This window comes from Falco cherrug (genome assembly GCF_023634085.1).
Source record: "Falco cherrug isolate bFalChe1 chromosome W unlocalized genomic scaffold, bFalChe1.pri SUPER_W_unloc_1, whole genome shotgun sequence".
Lineage (NCBI taxonomy): Eukaryota > Metazoa > Chordata > Aves > Falconiformes > Falconidae > Falco > Falco cherrug.
The window spans coordinates 10,896,385-10,918,623 of record NW_026599288.1 but is presented as its reverse complement, the minus strand read 5'-3'; the positions used below and the strand labels follow the sequence as shown (position 1 = coordinate 10,918,623).

The 22,239-nt window shown below is 49.7% G+C and overlaps 1 pseudogene; it reads left to right on the top strand.

The window, feature by feature from the left end:
• The first annotated feature begins 1,984 nt into the window (after positions 1-1,984).
• LOC129734890 (talin-1-like) overlaps positions 1,985-22,239 on the top strand; it is a 35,654-nt pseudogene continuing 15,399 nt past the window's right edge.

Genomic DNA, 22,239 nt, shown 5'->3' with positions numbered 1-22,239 from the left:
CCCTGCAGCAACAACTAGGCCATGAGTACTGTCCCAACAAGGTTGTTAGCAGCACCAGTGGCCCCACCAGACTACTGGGACCCATCCACAGGAGCCAGGCTCCACCAGGAATTAAAAAGCTGCAGGAAGGAAAGGGAATGTGGAAGGGCTCCAGATTTTTTGCCACTGAGGGTAGGCAAGATCCTGCCATTCCACTGAAGCCCGAAGGTGCCACACCCCTGGCATGCTGCCAGCTAGGACAGCCTCTCCTTTAGCACCATTAAGATTTCAGATCTAGCTGAAAGGTGTCACAGCCCACAAAAAAAAACCAAACCCAAAACAAACAAACAAAAAACAACCACCAGGGCAGATGGCGGACTCCAGCCACTAGACTGCTGTGCCAGCTGCCTGGGAGTAGGAAGCTGGTGTGTGGGGCTGCCCTGCCAGATGGCATGGAGAGCAGTCTAGCTAGCAGGAAGCAGAGCAGTGAGAGGAAAGGGAGGTGGGCAGAGTCCAGGCAAAGCAGGGGCCCATTGTTTCCACAGACGCGAGGAATTTCTATCTGGGAAGCATGCACTGGGCAGGCAGCAAGGAGAGGAAGAGAACAAGAGGAGACAACAGCATGTGAAGTAGAAGGAAAAGTCACAGGAGTGTGCAAGGCAGGAACTGCTCCCCCCCACCTGGACACCCATCCAAAGGAAGCCAAAAAACCTCTCAACCCCAGCTGTGGGGCTGGCCCACTGATGTACAGAATTAAACTCTGTAACTTGAAAGTTATAAAGTAGGTATGTTTATTGCGTGCAGATGCATGGGGGATCGCTCCACCACAGGCGTGCATGCCTGAAGTGACGAACTATCTCATATTTATACAATAAAACAATGAATATTCAATTAACATATATACATACTCATTACCTAAACCCATCTACTCTCGCTTCGTATGCTAATTAGCTTATCAGTCCTGTGTTCTTGCGCAAATTCTTCCAAGATTTGTGGGCAGGGGTCTTCGGGATGCGGGCAGTGGTCTTTGGGAGGAAGGCCATATGTCTTCGTCATGGTGTACTTCTCACCCTTTGTCTGGAATGTGATGGTCTTGCAAGTTTGCAGTGTTCTTATCAGTCTGAGCTAACTTATATATCCTTGTCGACCATCTGTTTCTCATTCTTGTTCCTTATAGTCGCTCCCTCTGGATAACATTGGAATGTTTCTTATCCTTTATAAATAGGCCCCTTGTTAGAGGAAAGAAAGACAGACTTCTTCCATTAGTTATTTTCTTCAAACTATATGGTTACGTGATCTAATTACTATACCTACATTCTTTGGGTAAATATATAATTACACTTGATGTATTGTCCCTATTCCGTACAATTTCTTCATATCACCACAGGCAAACGGCATGCTGCTGCCTGGGGCATAGCTAACAGCCTGCAGCCAGCAGTCTGCCGGGCAGCACAACCCGTGGCCTGACAGTGCAGCCCCATGCAGGCGGAGGGACCAGGCTCCTGGCACCCCACCGGAAGGCCGTCACGCGGCAGGCCACACCACAGCTGCGAGCTCTCCCACCAGCAGCTAGCCCCCGCACCCAATGCCCCATAGGGACCCCCAGCCTGGGCGGGGTGAGAGGAGGGTAGTGGTCCCATCCCTCACCTCAGCGCGGCACCACCCGGCCGCACCGCTTCCAACGCGCCACCAGTGACGTCACCCGCCTCCCAGCAGTGTCCCAGGGCTGACACGGCGCGTGGGCAGTGGGAGCGCACGGCGGCCGTGTGCTTAGGGGAACATGTCCGGGTGTACCTGGATGCTGGTTCTTTAGTGGTCTAGGCTATGCTGGGTAGGGGCTCGGGGGTGCGAGCAGTGGGCAGAGCACGACCCAGGGTGCAGGCGCAGGGCCGTGCCGCTCGCGCGCCAGTCAGCGTGCAGCCCTGGGCGTGGGCCTGAGATGCAGGGGGGACCAGACAGAGCACAGCCCCGGGGTGCCGTGCTGAACCGTGCCGCCTGGCGGCGCGCGGTATCTCGACCCATATGCAGCAGGAGGGCGGTGGAGCGGGAAGTGGGTGGGGTTGTCTCACTCCGCACAGCATTGGTGGGGCCTCTGCGCTGTTCTTGCTTACGCACAGGTAGGTGGCAGAGGGCGGCATAGGGTTCCGGTAACTAGCAGCATCCCGTCTCCCGGGGGCTGCTGGAAGCGGATGTCCTAGGGGGATCCCCTCGCTTACAGGGAGGAGCAGCGTCTCGGTTACCGGGGTCGAGCCCTTCCCGCTCCTATTGAGGCGCCTCCCCAGGAAGGAGAGGCTGCGGTCATCCCAGGGGCTTCTAAGGGGATGCTCACGCTTTAGCCTGGTTTTGGGGCGTGCCCTAATGCCCCTGGGGCTGGTAGCACCCTCCTGCAGGGCACCGGCACCAGCTGGTGCTGGTGACCCCGGGGTGGTGTGTGCAGGCACGGCTGGGCTGGGCCTAGCCTTTGGCTCGGCCTTGGCTCCATTAATCCTGTCTCTGTCCTTGTCCTGCCCCAAAATAGCTGCTACAGGCCTCAGCCTGAAGTCAGTGCTCACCAGGCCCTCCCTGGTTGGCATCCCTGCCTCGGGGGTCCCCCGGGACTGAGTGGGAGAGGCCTGGGTGTGGCCATGGGCCTTCAAACCAGGGGGGTGAGTTTTGGCACTGGTCGGTTACAGCAGTGAAGCTTTCCTACTGCCTGCCCTGCCTGTACATGGGGGGAAGGAAATGGGAAAGGTGTCTCTGACCTATAGTGTATTTTTGGTTGGGGATGCTGGAGGACATGCTCCCTACAGCTGTGACACAGCTAGGGGAGGTAACCCCAGCAGCTCCTGATGATCATCCTGGCACAGAAGGCTGATTGCAGCCCCTCCAGGATGGGGTTGGGGTGGGTGCTGTGGAGCACGACTGACCCCCAATGGGTCCCCACCATACCCTGGCTGGAGCAGCTAACCAGGCAAGGGAAACCCTGTCACATCCTCTGCCTCTTCCCTGCCCAGCCTTGTTCTATGATGGCTCCTGCCTGCACTCCTGCAAGCTCTCCAGCTCTTTGAATCTGCTGGCAGGATGTCTACATGCTTCTGCCATGGCTTATTGCTGGCTGTTAGACCCATGTTTGGTAGCAATAATTGTTTACTCCCTTCTCCACTATCCCTGTGCCTTTCTGCTGAGAAGGGTAAGGGATATATTTTTTGGGATCTTTAGCTTTGCTGGAGCTCACAGGTTGCCCAGTAGAGGGTCTAAACTCCCCCCTCCCCTGCAGGCCATGGAGTGAAACCCCCCATGTCCTAAATGAGTGGCTCCTACTGTGCAGCATACATGATGGTGTGCAGTGAGCTGGTTTCAGCTGGGATAGAGTTAATTTTCTTCCTAGTAGCTGGTGCAGTGCTGTGTTTTGGATATGGTGTGAGAACAATGTTGATAGGACACTGATGGTTTTAGTTGTTGCTGTGTGATGTTTATACTGAATCAAGGACTTTTCAGTTTCTTGGGCCTTGTCAGCCAGAGGGCTGGAGGGGCACAGGAAATTGGGAGGAGATATAGCTAGGACAGAAGACTTGAACTAGACAAAGAGGTATTCCATACCATATGACGTCATGCTGAGTATATAAACTGGGGGAAGAAGGAGGAAGGGGGGGACATCTGGCATTATGGCGTTTTGTCTTCCTGAGTAACCGTTACATGTGATGGAGCCCTGCTTTCCTGGGGATGGCTGAGCACCTGCCTGCCCATGGGAAGTGGTGAATTAATTCCTTGCTTTGCTTTGCTTGTGTGCATGGCTTTTGCTTTACCTATTAAATTGTTCTTATCTGAACCCTTGAGTTTTACATTCCTTTCTGATTCTCCTCCCCATCCCTCTGGGTGAGGGGAAGTGAGAAAGCGGCTGTGTGGTACTTGGTTGCCAGCTGGGGTTAAACCACGACATCAGCCGAGTGTGCAGCTTGCTTGCTGACTGGCAGCAGCAGGAGCTTGGTGCATCCTGAAGTTGTACATCCTGGCAGATTTGGGGAAGGGGAGCAGGAGGTCTGGGGAACAGGGACCTGTGGGACGCCCTCCTTTTCACTAGCTGAGCATGCCATCCTCCTGCCCTTGCTCGTCCCTGTGCCTGCCTTTGTGGTGGGCAGCCCAGAGGTGCTGCTGTTTGTGTCCCCTCCCTTTTGAGGGCAGGATATGCCCATCAGGAGTGGACAGGCCTAGGGATGTGTGGGAAATGAAGCAGTTAATGGCCAGAGCTGCTTCACCCCAGTGCTGGTGAGATTGTGGGCTGCCTGCAGCTGTGATTCCACTGCCAGTCCCCTGCCTGTTTCCCATGCCGAGCAGGGCTGCCTTCCCTGCAGGGGCAAGAGGATGCTCCTGCCCTAGCTGTGGGTAATAGCTGGGTGGTTGCAGAGGTGCTGTGGGGCTGGGCTCATCAGCCACTTATGTTCCCCAGGGGCAAGCCTGGCCCCAGCTGGAAGAAACCATCTCAGAGTCTAATGTGGCCACACAGCTGGGAAAGAGAAAGCGGGCTGAATTGGCTCAGCAGTGTGCAGCATTGTCACTGGCCAGGGCTGTTGACTCAGCCTTCCCATCAGCATGAGGCTGAGCCACCCATGCCCCCAGTGCCTGCTGTGCCTGTATATGCTGGTCACATAATGGAGGACCTGTCCAGAGCTGGGTCCAGCTTTTTGCTGGGTTAATTTTTGACCCATTTCCTTCTGCTGTTGTGCAAATTCTGGTGTGCAGGCAGAGCTGCTGCTGGCAGGAGTTGCAGTGGCCTGGGACCTGCCTGGCTATGCTGACAACCGTGCTGGCTGGGCAGGCAGCCCCATGCCTGCAAAAAGCCCTGGCAGTGGGGAAGTTTTCAGCTGATAATGCTTCCTGCAGCCAGCTTCCAGCACTGCTTCACCCCCAGCCCAGGGGTGGTCCAGAGTGGGGCCTTTCCAAAATTAGATTTGGCATTGCTGTAAAAAAACCCCTCGACCAACCAACAAACCCAAACCTAATGCAGAGTCTCCCTTAGAAAGGGCACGTTAAAAACTTGAGAAGTTGTTGTGTTTGAAGATTTGTGGCTTGTTCTGGAAACTTGCTGTGATTGTGCTGGCAGGCTGCTTTGATGCTATTAAATTTTGGTTGGTGTTTTTTGGTTGGTTTTTTTGTTCTTTTTTAAGATAAAAAATATATGTGTCTGTTCTCGCAGTGCTAAACTCAGCCAATACAAATATAGCAGTTACATCATGTGATAGAAAACTCACACTCAGTGGTTCCTTGGGCTGGTGTGGTGCTGGCTCTCTGCAGCTGACCCTACTTGTACTGGCCCTGCCTTTAAGCAGAGCCCCAATCCAGGAGACCTCCACCACTGTGATGGTTTTGCTTGCCTAGTGCAGGGTGAAATGGAGGCAGCTGGGACAGCTCCCAAGGGGGATGTACCCCACCAAGAACTCTTCTGCCCCCATTTTGAGATCATCTCAGGAGCATGCTCATGGCTCAGAGGGTTGCACGCAGCTTGCCATAAAATGCAGAAGTGCCTTAATTTGGCTGCCAGCTGGCTGGCTTGCTGCTCCAGTGCCTTATCTGTCTTTGCATACCAACAACCGATTGCAGACAGGTTTGCTTGCTCTGGAGGCAAGCTAGCGCAGAAATTTGGTGTGTGTTCATCGAGACTTGGTTGGTTGGTTTATTTTTTTCTTTTCAGAGAGACAGCTTGAATTTTGCTGTCCTTTTCCTTTATTTTTCTGGTTTGCAGCACCAGGTTCCCGTGTTGTCCTGTCCCTTACATCTAGTCCAGCTTTTCTTTCCTCATCTGGTACCTGGAGGGGAGAGGTCTGCAGGGGCCGAGCCCTTCATCGGTGCCCTCACAGGAGGAAGTGTGTGGGCAGATTTTCAAACCCCATGTGATTAATTGCCACATTTGCTGACAAATCTCTCCAGGGTTTAAGGAGGTGTACTTCTTACGCAGCAGAGAGTGTTTCTGCTTTAGATGCTATCAGCAAAGTTCAACTGCCAGAGCCTGAACTATTTCCGTAGAATATGAGAATTAAAATGAACCATCTATCTCCCTTTCCTCCAAGGACTTGCTTGATGTTGTAAGCATCTTCCCCTCTAAGCTCTGTCGTATTTGTAAGAGTTCAGGAGTAGGAAGGCTTGAGCAGTCATCCTCCTGCGAGGTCTTGGAAAGCGCAGTGGCCCTTGTGAAGGGCATGCAAAGGGGTGCCTCTGGTACAGCACCTGATTTTGGGTGGCTCTGGGAGGACAAGAGGAGGCTGCAGAAATGACCAGGGCAGGAGTGACACTGGCATGGCCTGGCTCCTCTCGGTTCCTCTCTGCCATATGGCATCCTCCCCTCCTCTTCCTTCATGGTCTCTGGCCTTGTCCTGGTGGTGGCATGTTCTCCTTTTCCTGCAGAGGGACAGAGAGCAGCTTTATGCTCAACTCGAGGATATTTTTAGATCTAGAGAAGAGTACTGGCCTGGTGACCACAGCAGCCTGCCCTGTGTAAGAAATATTCAAAAAGCCCTTTCTATGGCAGGGTGTTCCTCATCCCTTCAGTTCTGCAGCTTTGCTGGTGTTTTTGGGTGGACAGCAATGGCACACATAGGTGCCTCTGTTGCCTCCCGCTGCCAGCAGACTCCCTTGCTCCAGACCCAAAATGCATTTAATTCCTCATCAGCAGAGTCAGTGGGGGCCATGGGCCTCCACAGAAACATTTCTGAACAGCTTAGGAATGTGGAGCTGGAGTGGCTCCATGTGCTGGCAGAGGTGGTAAGCTCCTCTGTCCCTGCCTCCCACCCAGCTTTGTGGCTCTGCAGGAGCAGGACCCCTGCCCTCCGTCTCTCCTTGCTCTGACTTACTCCTGCCCAAAATTGGATGCAGGAACTTTTTATCCATGACAGGTCCAGCCCCTAGCCTGCTTGGGTCCACAGTTGGAAACAGCCCGCACCAGTGTGCCCCCTTCCATGGGGGACTGAAGCTGGCAGCACCAGGCAGCGATGCACAGGCTTGCTATCTGCTGCTGTGGTGCAAGGCAGGTGAGGGAGGCTGCTAGCAACCCTTGCCCAAGAACCTTCCTGGGCCAGGCTGAGGATGCATGTGGTCAGCAACCTTTCCCTGACAGCCATAATAGGAGGCCTGGTAGGAGAAAATCAGTCTAAGAGGACAAGCAGATATGGTGCATCCTGCCAGTGCTCTTGTGTCTTCCTACCAGCTGGGGTTTAAGGAAAAGGCAGCCTGGGTCAAAACAGAGCAGGGGATTCCTTCCCCATGAGCAGGCTCTCAGGGAGAGGAAAAGGGGTGTAACTACTGGAGAGTGTCAGGTTGGGGCCGGCTGGGGACTGGGGATGCTAAGAAGGGCACGGAGAAGGACCTGGTACAGGGACCCCAAGGCATGTAGCAACCTGGGAAAGCACTGAAAGCTTCTGCATGGTGCATAAACCCAAAGGAAAGGGCTCACCCTACAAGCCACAGCAGGCAAGTGTGTGGGCTTATTTACAACCTCCTTTTTTTATTTCTTTCTGATTTTGCTTTGCTGTAAGAATATCATTATTCTAATTAGATGTTATTAAACCTGGTGTTTCGGAGCCCTGTTGAGGGGTGCTTGCTCTGAAGCTGATTTATGCAATCTTTCAAGCTTGAAGCTGATCCTTCAAGCTGGGCCCAGATTGGGCCCCATTTCAGATGGCATGGTGCAGCTCTCATGTGCCCTTGCAGCATGAGCTGCAGCAGCTGGGTCACTTGCCCTCCTGCACATGGGCTCCCCTGCCCTGGGTTTGTGCCACAGCTGCTGCCGTAGACCCCAGTCTTCAAGCACCAATGTGGGTACTCAGCATGAGTGGTGCTTTCCCCAGGTAATTATTTTTAATGGGTGGGTTCAGTGCCTGGTGCCCTTATCTTCTCTGAGTGATTCCAGGCTTTTCCATCCCTTCAGGTCCCTTTGTGCTCAGGCTTCCAGCTCAGCACTGTCTGCTGGTGACATGGGGAGCCCTGATAGCCAGGGCAGGGCCCTACGAGCTCCAGGTCAAAGCTTGGTTTTCCTCTTGTGGCTTCTTTGTCACGGCAGGTTTAATTATAACCCCTTCCATCTCACTTTCCTGTGTTCCTGCACACTCGCTTCCTTCTTGCTGACAGCATCTCCACTAAGTACCAGCTGTTGTCACTCCTGCAGACAAGCAAAATAGGCTTTGGGACCTTGGGACGGGGAGACGAGGGTCCCAACGCTGGCCAGAGACCCCGGGGTCAGCATGGAGTTGGAAAGCAGGGACCCCCTTGTGGGCTCACCAGTACAGGGTGCAGCCCTTGCTTGCTGCTAGAAGCCAGGTCCCAGCTTTTGGGGAGAAGAGGTGCTGCTGGAGGAAGTACCCTGCACATTGGACGGGACCATACAGCGACAGTAGTCAGAGCTAACCTGGCTGTCTCCTCCAGCAGGTGACATAGGAGTGGGGAAAGCTGAGCCACCACCATGGTTGCCCTCTCACTGAAGATCAGCATCAGCAATGTGGTGAAGACGATGCAGTTTGAGCCCTCTACCATGGTGCATGATGCCTGCCAGATGATCTGTGAGCAGCTGCCTGAGGCCCAGATGGGACAGTGTAAGTCTGTGATGGGGCTGTCCGCTGTACTTCTGTGCCAGGGCCACTCTGGCTTGGCTCCTGGCATGTCACTGGCTTCCCTTTCCTCTCTTGTCCCCATGCCTGTCTGGGTTTTCCCAGCCAGCACAGAGCAGTGGGGGTGTGGGGGGAGCAAGGTCCAAGTCCTCCTGTCTGGTTGAGGCAAGAGGCTGAGCTCATTGGGCTCCCTCCTTGACACCCCAGAAGAAATTTGGGAGCTTGGGAGACAGGAAAACACATTTGGAAATGAAATGTTCATCAAGCTCTTTGAGCCTGCTGCCCTTTCTGTCTCTGTTCCTCTCTCCTACTTGGATTAATCACCACTAGCCAGGACTAGGTGGGTTTAAACAGTTACAAGGGTCGTAGCAAGCATTAATAAACCATTTAAGTTAATTTTTTCTTTCTTGGGGAATATATAGTCCTCGGTCAGGTCTGTCTGCCCTGGCAGCTCTCTGTCAGACTCTGTGCTGGTGCTCCATTACCTTGCTAAGCTTTCTCAGCTCTAATATCTCCCTGCTGCTGCAAGGCTCAAAAGTAAGCTTATGGCACATGAGCTCATGATGCAATTCATGCCCACATGGATGTGGTCTGTCCCCAGCGGGGTGTGGGGGTGTGGGGGCTTGAAAACGGGACATCATCTTGGGGGCTTTCCTGGATCCCTGCCGCCTCCAAAAGTGGCTCTGCCACTGAGGAGTCTCTGCCACTGAGGAGAGCTATGCATTGGGCAGGTAGCAAACAGGAGGTCAGGAGTTGTGGGAAGAGGAGAGAAAGGGGAGTATGGTGACATCTGGGAACTGTAAATTCCTCATGGATGAAAGGTAATGCCTTCTCATGGGGTGCCCAGCTGGCCCGTGGGGGACAGTCTGGCAGATCACAGCTTTCAGTTTCAGAGAGGGACTGGATGTTTTTATGTGGATGCAGGGCTTTAATGGTATTGGAAGAAGCATTGCATTTTCCTGCTCCTGGGTGTGAGCCAGCCTGCTTATGTTAAAAAAAAAAAAAAAAAAAGGCAAGGGGAAAGCCTTAAAGGGAACTGGGAACTGCTTATTCCCAAGTTCCTTTTCAGTTGCTCACAGCTTTTCTTTTCCCATCTGTTCCTTGCAGCTTTTGTGTCTCTTAGCTCTTCTTACTCAGTGACATTCGGGGGTCCCTTTTTGAGCTGCCCTGGTTTATTTGTGACCTTTGGACTGGGGGAGCTTCGGTGTAGGTTTCCAGCCCAGCTCTTGCTGTCTGAGGAAGCACCTCTCCCTACCCAAGCTATGGATCTGGGCCAAGCTGCTCAGTTTTCAGTGCTTTAGAATTATCCTCTTAGAATTTGCTTTGAAAATAGTGCTTGCTTTTTTTTTTTTTCCCAATTAAAAAAAAAAAAAAAGAAGGCAAACCTCAGTGATTTTTTTCTGCTCCCTGTTTAGTAGGTAGGATCCTAACTGCAGTGTTAGCCAGGCAGGAGTGAGGTGCTTGGGAATTTGTCCCTCCCCCACAGAGAGCTGCCAATGAGATGACTCATTATAAATTTAGCAGTCAGCCAAGACAGCCTGTGGCACTGGATTGCTGGAAAGGTGGAGAAGGACCTTTCCCAGGGGAAAGCCTGGCCTCTTGCAGCAAGAAGACGCAGCCATCCCCATGGGTCCAAATTGGGGTGCCACTGCCTGGGCATCAGCAGCAATGCTCTCACTGGGTACCCCAGCCCTGAGGGAGCAGAATTTGGTGAACAGCACTTCTACACTTTCTCATCACCTCTGAGACTATGTAAGCTTTGATCCTGTCCTCCTTCAGCCTCCTCCCCAAACTGAGGAGTCCCAGCTCCTTTAGTCCCTTGTACCAAAGCTCCATCATTTAAGTTGCCCCTCTCTGTATCTTTTCACACTCTGCTATGTCCTTCTGGGGAGATGCAGATCATACCACCACAGAGTACTCAGTGTGGATGTGCCTAGGTTTTATACACCAGTTTCCAGCACCCTTCCTGGTGATGCCCAGCGTTTTACTACCTTGCTTTGGCCACTGCTACATGTTGCACTGAAGATTTCAGAGAGCTGTCGACCACGACTCCAAGCTCTTCCTTCAGTTGTGGTCAATCCCAAGTTTGGCATTGTGTAGGCATGCTTCAGATGATTTTTTCTGTAGATAACTATGGTAAAACATGTACCTTGAGGCTTGCTTGCCATCTTTCTGCTGGGCTTCAGCATGCACAGTACTGCTGTGCTTCATGTGCTAGGCTGCAGCACATCCCTGGGCACAGGCTGGCATCTTGGTAGCCCTGTCCTGCTCAGGATTACCCTAGCAGAGACTTTACCTATTTTTCAGCCAATGATTTTGGGCTGTTCCTCTCGGATGAAGACCCAAAGAAAGCTGTTGCGACGGAGGGAAGACACAGTCACTCAATATGAGTGATCAGCAGACTTCGTTTATTGTCTCTTACAGTCACCTTTTATGCCTTCTTATAATTAGCTCATACATATTACAAAAGTTAAGCTCATTATTGGTTAGTTGCCTAAATACCAAGCCCACCCCTAGTTTCTCTTCTGTAGTTTTCTGTTCCCACCTGCAACATTCTTTTCCCACCAAAATCTTCCTGTTATTGTGTAACAAGGACAGCCAAAGACAGTGTATTTTGCTTTACTTCAGATAAGCTGAGAGCGATGTGCATTTTTGTCCAGCCAGCTGGACTATGTCTATGTGACCCTTTTCAGCTAGCCAGTTATCCACAATTCCCCCGTTTTTATTTTGGGCGACATAGGCTTGGTTGACCATTTTCAATAACAGTGTTTTAACACAGGAAAATACACAGCCAACTTATAAAATGTCAGTTCAGAAGTATAATTCCTGAAATACTTGAAAAATAAAGTTAGCTTGAAGCTTTAATTTAGATGCTCTTTCTGTTCCAGTGATATAAAAAGTTTAAAAAATTCAAAGGTAATTTTAAAGTTCTGAACATGGACTAATGCAAGCTCAAAACCCCAAAAGAAACCAAACTGATGTTTGACTAGGAATATTTGCAAATATTTTAGTGGAAAATCCCTGACCATTAACAATTTTTTGTCCAAATAACAACTGCCCTTATGCAACCAACCAGTCCATACATTTTCTGAAGAATACCTCATTGATATCAAAGAATTAACAAAGGGAAAAAATTAGTTTTAAGCTATATACATTCATAAGTGGATTTTTCAATAGTTACATACAGATTTACACACTAAGCCATAATGGCTTGTAGGTGATACACACAAGAAGAGTACGTTGCTTATCTGTCTGAATGTCTATGCTAAATTTGACAACTATGCCACAAGCCAAGCCTACATGGGTGCTGTGTTATGCACGTTCCTTAACAAACAGAAGTATAATAGGTAAATTCCCAAGATCTAGTCCCCAACCTAATTATATTATTTTGTAGCCAATTAAGGAAAATAACACAAATGTGCATATCTACATGTGCACACACCTTTTAGTTCAGAACCAATCTGTGATATAAGGCCTTAGCCTTATGGCATCATCAAATCTTAACGAGTACAGTAATTAAAAATGCAGTCTTACTGTAAGTGCGATTTATGCTGACATTCCCTCAAATGCTACACGTGAGTATTTCTCACTCAACTGCCTCAAGGTAAAATAGTAGTACTCGTTAATATGTATTAAAAAATCATTAATTCTCTACAATAGCAGTTGACTTCCATAACACTATGTAAGCAAAAGAGGCCTAAGATGGGTTTTCTGAATACTAACAATTTATTTTAGACTGTCTAAACTCAGGTCTTGAAAGATTTCACTCTGCCAGACGTAGAAACACTGTTGCACTCCAGTTGTGATATCCCTTTTCCCAAGTTGTCACATGCACATCTTGCTCAAGCAACATTATTGTTAAAGTTTCTCTCTGCTACATAAAAGCATATTGCACTTGTAGATATAAAAGACAGCACCCTTACTTAGATTATTACCTTATTACCTCATAACTCTTAGTATACCTTGTATCTCTGATTTCATCACTTCAAAAATTCACCAGAAGCAGATAAAACCACAGCATCAGACTAAACTACACCTTAACTGCTGATTCAAATAAAGGCATTCTCTTCCACATATGCCTAATGCTTACAAATAATTTTGGCTGGTTTTGATCAAAAAACTATTATTACAATAATGATCAAAAATAATAATCCCATTTGCAAAATGCCTTTAAGCCAGCCTCCTAGTCCCAACCAATTTCCACATTCAGAATACAGCATAAATACAGAATACAGAATAAATTATCTCCATCAAGGCAAAAAGGCTTCTCTTTAAGCACAGAGATGTTTGCTAGGTCAAGGCAGAAACCCATTTCTTGTAGGTGACATCTGAAGCACCTTTTTTTTTTTTTTTTTTTTGGTGGGTTTGTAATCAAGTCCGTATTTTTCCTTGAGAAGCTTAAGCTGTTCCTCTTGTTTCAGGAGTGTTTCCAACTCTGATTTGTCGAATAGGTCCGTATTTCCCAAAGATATCATACATTTCCTCCGCTGTGATTTCATACGGCAGGTTCCGAATATAAAGGATCCGATTGACCTCTGGGGGCAGCCAGATGTCAGCTCGCTTGGCCGCTTGCATTGCCATGGCGCCGATCGGAGCGGGGGGGGTGGAGGGGGGGGGTGCAGCCTCGGAGAGAAACCGCGGCCGGGACGGGGCCTGCCGGACCGCACGCCGCCGCTCGCCGCTGCCGCGGGGGTCCCGGATGCTATCCCATGCGTTAATAACCCGGGTAATTCCTTTTTACAATCTATGTCCCGAACGCTCCGCTTTTCTAAAAAGCATATGAGCGAATCATACGTCGCTTGTCTCTCCATACCTTCGTCAGCGCTGTTGCAGCCTTTGCGAGACTTCGGCGACGCGTGGCCGGCGGGACCCTCTGTAGGTGCTCCCGGGCGCGGGGACTGTGCCCTTCCGCCTCCTGCGCTGCTTTCAGGACCGGTACCCGAATCTCCGTCGAACCGTGGCTCGCAGGTTCAGCCCTCTCTAGGGTCCCTGTTCGGGCGCCATTTGTTGCGACGGAGGGAAGACACAGTCACTCAATATGAGTGATCAGCAGACTTCGTTTATTGTCTCTTACAGTCACCTTTTATGCCTTCTTATAATTAGCTCATACATATTACAAAAGTTAAGCTCATTATTGGTTAGTTGCCTAAATACCAAGCCCACCCCTAGTTTCTCTTCTGTAGTTTTCTGTTCCCACCTGCAACATTCTTTTCCCACCAAAATCTTCCTGTTATTGTGTAACAAGGACAGCCAAAGACAGTGTATTTTGCTTTACTTCAGATAAGCTGAGAGCGATGTGCATTTTTGTCCAGCCAGCTGGACTATGTCTATGTGACCCTTTTCAGCTAGCCAGTTATCCACAGAAAGCGATCTGGCTGGAGGCTGGGAAAGCTCTGGACTCTGGACTACTACATGCTTCGCAATGGGGTAAGCATCCTTCCCACATCCTTCCAGCTGGTACCCACCTTGGCTCTGTGGTCAGAAATGCACACAGTGGGGAGGTGTTGCAGGTGCCTGCCCTGCTGCCTTGCATTGTGCCTGGATGTACCCAATGTCCCCCTCCCAATTGCACTGGGAAGATGGGAGCTGTCAGCACAGTGGCAGGATGCGGGTGCCCTGCACCTGTGCTGCTGCTGGGATCTGTGCTCTGTTGTGCTCACAAGACACCATGGAGTACAAGAAGCAGCAGTGGCCCCTGAAGATCCACATGCTGAATGGAACAGTGAAAACAATAATGGTAGATGACTCCAAAACAGTCATAGACATGCTCGTGACAATCTGTGCCCAGATTGGTGAGAGGAGGGAGCAGCAGCAAGGGGAAGAAAGGGAAGTGGGGAGAGATGGAAGCGTCTGGTGGGGGGGTACCAGGGTACTGGCAGCAGCTCTGCAGCAGATAGCCTGGCAGTAGGGACGTCTGAAGGACGCATGATTCTGGGGAGGGGACACCGCTCTGCACCCCTGTGTTGCTCTATGCTCTGTATTTGGCAGCGATGTCATGTTGAGCTCAGTCCTTTGTGCTCCTGCAGGCATCATCAACTACGATGAGTACTCACTTGTTCAGGAGATTATGGAAGAGAAGAAGGAGGAGATTACTGGCACCCTCAAGAAGGACAAGACTCTGCTGCGAGATGAGAAGATGGAGAAGTTCAAGCAGAAGTTGCACACAGATGATGAGTGTACATGCCTGCACATGCTGGTTATGCTAAGTCAAGGATTTTTTGGTTCCTTGGGCCTTGCCAGCAAGAGGGCTGGAGGGGCACAAGAGACTGGGAAGGGACACAGTCAGGTCAGCTGACCTGAACCAGCCAAAGAGTATTCCATACCATGGGACGTCATGCTTGGTATATAAACTTGAAGGGTTATTTGGGGGAGGGTGGGGTGGGGTGGAGGGATTGTTGCTTAGGTACTGGCTGGGCATCAGTCAGCCAGTGGTGAGCAGTTGTACTGTGCATCACTTGTTTTTCTTTCTCCCTTTGAATTTTATCCTTTTCCCCACCTTTTCATTATAACTGTTGTTATTGTTCTTGTTGTTGGTCTTACCTTTTTTATTCTGTTAAAATTATTAAATTGTTCTTATCTCAACCCTCAAGTTTTACATTCCTTTCTGATTCTCCTCCCCATCCCTCCAGGTGAAGAGGGAGTGAGCAAGTGGCTGTGTGGTGCTTGGTTACTGGCTGGGATTAAACCATGACAATTGCCCAGTTGATTGTCAGCTACATCAACATCATCCTAAAAAAGGTGAGGATGTGCTGGGAAGGGCAGCTAGGTGCTAATAACCATCTCCCCTCTGGAGAGGGGTGCAGGGTGCTCCTTCCAACTATCTCCAGACAGCCATTGGCACATGGTGCTGCTGGGGGGGGGGGGATGGGACCTCATGTCCCTGGTATGGTGTCTGGGCTGCGGGAGGAGGGGGAGGCTGGGAGGTGTGTGCTGGCTGACATGTTTTCTCTTTCCCTCCACAGAAAAAGAGCAAAACCCACTTTGGACTGGAGGGGGATGAGGAGTCTACCATGCTGGAAGACTCCATGTCTCCAAAGAAGTAAGTTCTCTAGGAGTAAGTTAGCTGCCAACCAGAAGTTGAATACAGAGCAAGTTCCATCCAAGCTTGCAGCACAACGTGTCTGGAGGAAGAGCTGCCAGTCCTTTGGCAGCAGCGCTCCTGGAGAGCCTGGTACCAGGGCTGTGGGCATCCCTTGACCTGGTATTTCTCCCTGATTCAGGTCAACCGTCTTGCAGCAACAGTTTAACCATTTAGGCAAGGTGGAGCTGGGCTTGGTTGCCCTGCCAGCCATCATGCGGACAGGGGCTGGAGTGTCAGAAAACTTCCAAGTGGGCATGATGCCGCAGGCTCAACTGCAAATCACTAGTGGCCAGATGTACTGAGGGCACATGCCTCCCCTGGTAAGCTCTCCCCATGTCCACCATGGGGCACAGACTCTGAGAGGTGTCTGTCAGGCTCATGTAGACCCATCCATTTGGGTCCATGGCCAGGCATTTGCTTGCCATGAAGAGCAGGGGCTCTGTGCTTGCTGGCCTGGCTGAGCTGCTGTCCTTCTGCAAACTTGAGCTCCACCCTGGTGTTTTCCCCTGGCTGGCAGCCAGTCTCTCCTTCAGGTTGTGCCACCCCAAGCTCCTGTGCCCAGCCAGCCCCACCAGTGCCATGGTTTGCAGCAAAGCCTTGTGCCTGGTGTTGGTTCTGCTCCCCTGCATCCTTCTCCGCAGCTGGAGAAGCATTCAAAAAGGTCCCTCTGTATCTGCTCCCAAAGAGCTGCCTAGCTGCAGGACTCATACCCACTCTGGGGAGATGCTTTGCAGTGGGCTGGGGCATTTCCCAGGGGGAGGTGCAGAGGGGAGACCCCCTTTTTGCTGGATGCATTCCCCTTTTGTGGTGGTGCTTGCCTAGAGTGCTGTCATCAACAGCATGTTATGCATGTTGTGAGGGGGTGATGTGTAAGCTGAATATTTGAGCCTGGATATGGAGCCCCTGGCATACCTCAATCTGTCCCTTTGTTGCAGACTTCAGCCTAGCAAGCCCTAGTTGGCAACATCAACTCCAGCATGCAGGCTGTGCATGCAGCCCAGGCCACGCTGGATGACTTTGAGACCTTGCCACCCCTTGGGCAGGATGCTGTGAGTGCCAGGTGAAGGAAGGTGTGCTGGAGGGAACCTTGATGAAGGTTGCTGGTGAGGCTAGCCACATTCCTAGGAGGGGTGTTGGCAGATCCCAGGAAGATCTGCTGCCTGCAAAAAGGTGGGGTTGTATCCAGCTCTGGGGGCAGGAGTGGAGGGGGGGCACTTGGTCAAGTCGCTTGGTCAGGATGGGCTGTGGAGTTTTGGGTGGGGACAGCTCTTCCTTCCCTCTTTCTTGTCTCCTCTCCTGCATCATTCATTCTGTGTGAGCATGGGTGCAGCTCCCCACCTCTGCGGCGAATGAAGAGACGGGACGCAGCTTGATGCAAGCAAATGTCCCTTTATTAGTGATTTTCTTACAATTATATACGTTTCTACCTTCTACATATTACACACTGATTGGTTAAATCTTAAGCGTAAAAAACACTGATTGGTTGATATTTAAGGCACACCGTTAGAACAATAGGAACTTACTAGTTTATCTTGACATAGCAATGATTTCTATTCCAAGGTTAGGGAGTTTCTTTCTACGCGGCTTTCTTGATTACATATTGGCGCCATCCATTCCCTTATCTGGCTACTTGTTTCTCTGTCCGTCTGGTTGCCTCCTCAACTGTAACGGCTCAGGGGTCTGCAGTTAGCTTGTTCCTTTGCTCCCAGGGCTTGTGCCCTACAAGTTCTAACAAGTCTCTATTCATCAGGCTATCAGTACTTGGGCTCTTGTCCTTGAGGCCTTGTCCTACATCTCCCCCTTCCTGTTGCACAAAAAGAACCCCTGAAATCGAGCAAAAACAAGGCACAAGTAATAGAACAAATAAAAAACCAACTAAGACATATTATCAATGTAAAAATAACCAACTGTCTTTGTTCCGTACAATTTTACAATTTCCCCTTTTTGTTTTTGAACAGCTAGTACCAGGTTTGCCATGTTCTGCAGGGCCCTTGCAAACATGACAGCAACCAAGGTAATAGCAAACAAACAATACTGCCAATTGAGTGAATGGATGCCAAAAAAGGCTGACATTTTCTCAGATTTTGATAACATGTTGCTGCAATGGGGCGCCTAAAATCCATTCAGCACATACCATCAAAATCCTCACAGCCATGTCCCTGAACCAACAACAAAAAGCAGTGGCAATTTTGACTCACATTCCTAACTGCCTACCAAACAAGGTGATTTAACTCTTTAATGCTTTCCCTGCTGTTACTCTGGATAAGAGAAGAACCCCTGCGACACGTTCCCATCATAGCCTCCTACTACATTAGCATCTACAGAAAGACAATTATCGACAAAGTGTAAACAATATCAGCTTCTTTTGGATTAACATTATACATAGATGGAAGGGCACACCAAACAAGAACTGGTTCAGTCAAAAATTTCGAAACATAGCATGCCTTCTCTGAAGAAACACTTTTACCATAACAGAGAAGCCCCTATTTACATCTCTGAGCCCGGACACAAACCGCAGCTGTATGCGCCACCAGGCTCAGGGCAGAAACCATTCATGTAGTTACATAGCTATATATCACTACAAGCATGCAGACACCTATTAAACACTAAATAGCCATGTTTATCTTTCCTATTCTCCTTCACAATACCCAGCTGTTCTCTCATCTCTTGTTAGGTCAAATATTCTCCAGCTTCCTCTCCTATATCTCTCTTCAGACATTCTCTATCCTCCTCTTTGCTTGTTAATTGCGACAAGGCAAAGGTTGTGTGTAGCTGGGTGACCATGACCTGATTTATGTTACAATCAACTAAACACTGAATACAGGAAAAAAAAGGTATGGGAGACATAAGGCAAACATCAATAAGGTGGTTAAAGATAATTATAATAAATCCTGTAATACTTTTGAGTCATGGCCCAAAGTTTCCCAGCCGTGAGAAGAGACCAAAGGCATCCTGCCCCTGGCTCTGTTGCAGATCTTTGTTTTAAGGCTTTTGAGTTTTGTATACTTTTGTAAATTAATTCACAGTGGTCACTCAGATTCACGTAACACATCCTATCAAAGTCTTCACACTTGTGTCCCTGTGCTAATAATAAAAATCAATAGCAACTCGGTTCTGTAGCAACATATGACGGACAGACTCAACATCTGTTAATAAGCCAGAGAAAAAAAAACAACAGTATTTGTAGTATTACTTTGTTTAGTAAGCTAGCAGCCTAATTTACTAAGCAAGTTAAGAGCGTGTACTATTCTTACAGAAGAGATTAGAGAAGCAAAAATGTGTTATGCTGCATTCCAGAACTCAGCCTGAGAATTACAGTCTGCTGTGAGTTCTGCGTTACAATCATTTGACACATGTTGGGGTTGCGATTGTGAAAGTTGCCCATTTACAATTTTCATTGGCATTATCACAGCTAGTTGTTTTAAAAGCAACCCTTGAGCTTCCTGATGTTCGACTTGTTGCAAAATATTCTGAAGCCAATCAATCAAGTTAGTATTAAAGTTAGTGACTCTCTAGGACCCTGCAAGACTGTGGCAAGACTCCCACATCCTGACTGCCTTAATAGCCATCTCATTCATTTGCAAACAGTTGTCCCTGGGATACCTTGCCTGAGTCACAGAATCGGCACAGTTAATTGCTCCAGCCAACTGCTCATAGTTAACAGCAATTCCCCAATTAAGGTTTTCAATCAAGGCCACTACACATAGCTCACAAAAATCAAATAACCACATCATATACTGTATCAGTTAGTACCATACAAAGCAATAATTTCCAATCATGCAGTGTGAGTGTATAAGGCTCTGCCATCACTTCAAGAAGGGACATAGCAAATGTATTATGAATCCTCCCTTCCCGCACTGCTTTGCTTAACCCTTTAACAGCCTCGTATTGCACAGGCTGCCACTCTGCAGGTTGATTTGTCTGACAAAATACTGAACATGCCCTAGTGACTCCCAAAACCCATCACTTAAGTGTTTCCCACTTGCATTCCTGCCACCAGTCCCTCAGACCCCTTTCACCCTCCCCCAAAATACAATCAATGCATCAGGAGAGACAAGGGGGTGGGGGAAAGGTCTAGCTCCTTTTCCAGATCTATAGGACCTGGATCAAAAGGTTTATCAGTGTCAATAAAATCATTGTCCGAGTTGTCCTGTTCCCGTGCTTGGTCCTGTGTTGTGAGGGTCGCTGCAGTCAGTGACAGAAGCTTTGGGGGCAGAGGAGGTGTGGACGGAATCGCCATCGCTGACGGTGTCTTGAGAAGAGTCGCGCTGTCGGTGGAATTTACAGCTTCCTCTGGTTTAGCACCGTTAGTAGAATTAGTCCACACTTGGCAAAGAGTAGTCAGAATTTGCCACCAAGGTGCTAAATGCATTCCCGACACGGAGTTCCCCTCTGCGGCAGCATCATACAATTGTCTGCTGACCACTTTAATTTCTTTCAAAGTCTCTAAAGTTTCTTGACTGCTCGCCTGTCTCAATGAGTACAGGTTTCTAAAGCTTCTTAAAATTTCTTCAAATATTTAAAATCTCTAAGGTTTCTTGGCTGCTCACCTGTCTCGATGCATACAGGCGTTATCTTCGGGGTTTAGGTTGTCCGCCTGGTCCAGAAAGCAAGACGATCGTTCAGCCAAGCCGTTTCCTCCGGAACGCAGCCCTCTTCCACGAGCTGTCTTTTTTCCGTCCTTATTCTTCCAAGGCTTCGGAACACCACCATAGGGGTCACCATTTGAGGAGACTGAGGCACGGACTCCCTGATCTGACTAGAAGACCCCACATGAGTCCATATACGTCTCTTTCTGGGGACGAAGCCTGATTCCCCATTACGGATTTCCCACAGCTCACCTCTCAACTCCGGAGGGATTTATGGCCGGCCGGCTCCCGTTTCCTTTCAGCGGATCATTCAAAGTTCTGTGGGATTCGCTGCATGTCGCTCATATAGGCGATTCGAGAGCCCTTCACGTTAGATACTTAAACGCATCATGTCGGGGTCACCAATTTGCGGCGAATGAAGAGACGGGACGCAGCTTGATGCAAGCAAATGTCCCTTTATTAGTGATTTTCTTACAATTATATACGTTTCTGCCTTCTACATATTACACACTGATTGGTTAAATCTTAAGCGTAAAAAACACTGATTGGTTGATATTTAAGGCACACCGTTAGAACAATAGGAACTTACTAGTTTATCTTGACATAGCAATAATTTCTATTCCAAGGTTAGGGAGTTTCTTTCTACGCGGCTTTCTTAATTACATATTGGCGCCATCCGTTCCCTTATCTGGCTACTTGTTTCTCTGTCCGTCTGGTTGCCTCCTCAACTGTAACGGCTCAGGGGTCTGCAGTTAGCTTGTTCCTTTGTTCCCAGGGCTTGTGCCCTACAAGTTCTAACAAGTCTCTATTCATCAGGCTATCAGTACTTGGGCTCTTGTCCTTGAGGCCTTGTCCTGCACACCTCCACCATTACCTCCTGACCTTGTTCTCCTAATTTCAGGCATTCAAAACTTGGCACAAAACCAAGATGAGTCGAAGCATGAGATCAGCTCCCAAGTGGATGCTATCACTGTTGGCACAGCCTCAGTGGTCAACCTCACTGCAGGTATGTGGAGGGTTGGAGGAGAGGGTTGCCCCTGTCTCTGGGAAAGCCTTGGTCTCTCTTGCCTGGCTGAAGGTTGCATCTCCTGCCCTCCTCTATCAGAGACTGGAGGAGCCAGCCTGCCCTAGCTAGAGCTAAATCAGCCCTGACTGCTGCTAATGTACTTGTAGAGCCTGACATGCCCCCGCAGCTTGCCCTGCCTTTACATCCCCCAACATCTCTGTGTCCATCCCAGTCCTTCCTCCTAGTCCTTGGCTGACCTGCCATCCTCTGAACCCAGGAGTGTTGTCCAGTCCCTGCTATAGCTCTAGGTACAGCCATGGCATGGTGCAGCTCTCCTTCCCCAGGGTCTACTGCCCAAACTCAGCTGATGCAACTGTCTTTTGGGCTTAGGAGCCAGGGTGTCTCCTGCTCCTGGGAAGGAGGACCACATTGGTGACAGGCACAGGGATGCTCTTGGAGCATCACTGAAACACATCCCATCCTGACTTGTCTCCTCCCTGTGCAGGGGATCCAGCACAGACTACACTGCCATGGGCTGTGCCATCACCACCATTTCTTCCAACCTGATGGAGATGTCCAAGGGCGTGAAGCTGCTGGCCGTGCTGATGGAGGATGAGGGAGGGAATGGGTGGCAGCTTCTGCAGGCAGCCAAGAACTTGGTGAGTGCTGTCTCAAACCTGCTGAAAACAGCACAGCTTGCCAGTGCTGAGGTGAGGGGCAGGAGGGGGCATGGGTCTGAGAGATGGGTAGAAGCCAAGGGGAACCATCAGGAGAGTTTTTAGGGCTGGCTCATGAGCCTGGTGGTTTTGCCTCATTCCTCACAGCCTTGCCAGAATCTCCTGCAGACTGCTGGCCTTGTGGGACAGGCCAGCAGGGAGCTGCTGCAGCAGATTGGGGAGAATGACACTGACCCTCAGTTCCAGATGAGTGCACCTGATGGCACCCAGGGACACCTGCTTCCTATCAGCCTTTGCATGGGACTGGCAGGAAAGCTCCAGGCCAAAGCTTGGC